Genomic DNA, 208 nt, shown 5'->3' with positions numbered 1-208 from the left:
TATATAGGGAGGATGAAGAAAGCACTGGGAAATGTGGAGCCCCTGCAAGATTCTCTGGGCAATCTGGTGGTTGTGTCAGAGGAGAAAGCAGACCTTTTTAACCAATTCCTCACCTCTGTTTTCTTGTGCAGGGGCCAGGATTTCCCCACCATGATGCAAGAAGGACTTGAGGGGAATGCCTCCAGACCTCAAGCTGGGGAGGACTGGG

The sequence above is a fragment of the Gavialis gangeticus genome, unplaced genomic scaffold, assembly GCF_001723915.1.
Source record: "Gavialis gangeticus isolate Ggan-Ray unplaced genomic scaffold, GavGan_comp1, whole genome shotgun sequence".
NCBI classification, from domain to species: Eukaryota; Metazoa; Chordata; order Crocodylia; family Gavialidae; genus Gavialis; species Gavialis gangeticus.
Note: the sequence above shows the minus strand (reverse complement) of the source record.